Raw genomic sequence first — 1,678 nt, forward strand, 5'->3', positions numbered from 1 at the left:
GAGACTTGACTCATTAATGCTTCGTCGGACATTGCAGCTAGCAACCAATTTGTTTCTCGCCAGACGATCCAGGAATCAAGAGTTCCAAGCTGGGGCCATGCTCAGCATCAAATCATAGGTTCCATGTCGAGACGCGTAAACTGCTCTTGGCTGTCGAAGTTTTCGTACTTGACAGCCAGATCAACTGGATGATGGAAATGGCTATATTCTTCTTTAAGGGCGACTTGAATCAGGTGCTTGACTGCACCCGGAACAGCTGAGTGCGCGCCGTGTCCACGCGAAGGCCGTCCATAAACACAGTCGTCTTGACGTGTTCGTTGCGTCGGTTTCCCACTAGGGACACCGTGAACTCCCGTATATCATGAACATACTCGTGCAGCTCGCGCATTCCTTGCTTGCATGAGAGAAAGCGCGAACCCTGTTGGTACTCGTAGTTCGCCGGCAGGAACGCGGCTCGGGGCCGTTAGCACAGCTGGGCCCAGGATGTGAAATATCCAGGCGGTGTCGCCTCCCGCGTGTACGCGCAACGCTTCGCACGACAACAAAGGTTGGATTTTGCCGCGCGAGCGAGAAATTTCTCCGGAAGGCCTTTGTTTCGCTAATGAAATCCTCTCCTCACCTGCTGGTGTACCGGGTTCCTCGCCTTCCAGGTTCACCCTAACCTGCGGTGAATCGAGACAAGTGACGTCTTCGGCTATACAGCCTCCTTTGACTATACAGTCCGGGTCGACCATACAGTCACCCACGGCTATACAGCCCCCCTTGACTTTACAGTCCGGGTCGACTATACAGTCACCTCCGGGTATACAGCCACCCTTGACTATACAGCCCGGGTCGACAATACAGCCACCCACGGGTATACGGCCTGCTTTGACAATACAATCCATGTCGTCTATACAGCCATCCACGTATACACGCCCCCCGGGGTGCAGCCCATCCAGGTCAGACGATCTGTACACTAGCGAAAATATACGACGAAACGACCAACGCGATAATACGAAGTCTACCAAGGTCCAAATTCCGATGAATCCTGATATATCTACAAGCATGCCTTCGACTTCGGGTACAAGTCAAGCAAATCCAGACAAGCTACACCCGGCTAACAGAGTTGGCACAGGAAACATACTTCGGATCGAAAGAACCCCACGTCGCCGTGTAGTCTCACGTCAAACCGCGGACCAAATGCATGAGAATGCACGGGACCTGAATCGAGAAGTTCAATCGGCTACGCTCGGGAAGGCCATGGCCAGTTTCGGCATAAAGCTACCAGCGCCTGATTTTCCTACAACGCAAGAAGGCGCTGATGGACCTGTATACGTGCTTAATAAGCCATTGCAACGCTCTCTGTCGGAGCTCGCACGCCGTTCAGCTTTACTGCTACCGGCGTTCGTGGAGCTGGTTCGGGGACAAACGGAGCGGGATTACCGTCCGAACAAGAATTTGGTTCCAGCTGTTCTTTGCGAACTGTGCAGAGAATATAAGCACTTGGCGCAGATGCAGAAGATTGCTCAAGAAGGTGTCGAAGTCCAGCTAAAAGAAACACCACCTCGGCAGTCAGTTCGCCCAGTGAATCATGGCTCGGCTCGGGGCAGAATTAATATCTTGCGCAAGAATATCAGGAAAGAGCAAGATGCTGGAGGTGCCTTGGTCCTCGACATGGATCTTCTGAAGCAGTGGC

This window comes from Phytophthora infestans, genomic scaffold, assembly GCF_000142945.1.
Source record: "Phytophthora infestans T30-4 supercont1.121 genomic scaffold, whole genome shotgun sequence".
Classification (NCBI taxonomy): Eukaryota; Oomycota; class Peronosporomycetes; order Peronosporales; family Peronosporaceae; genus Phytophthora; species Phytophthora infestans.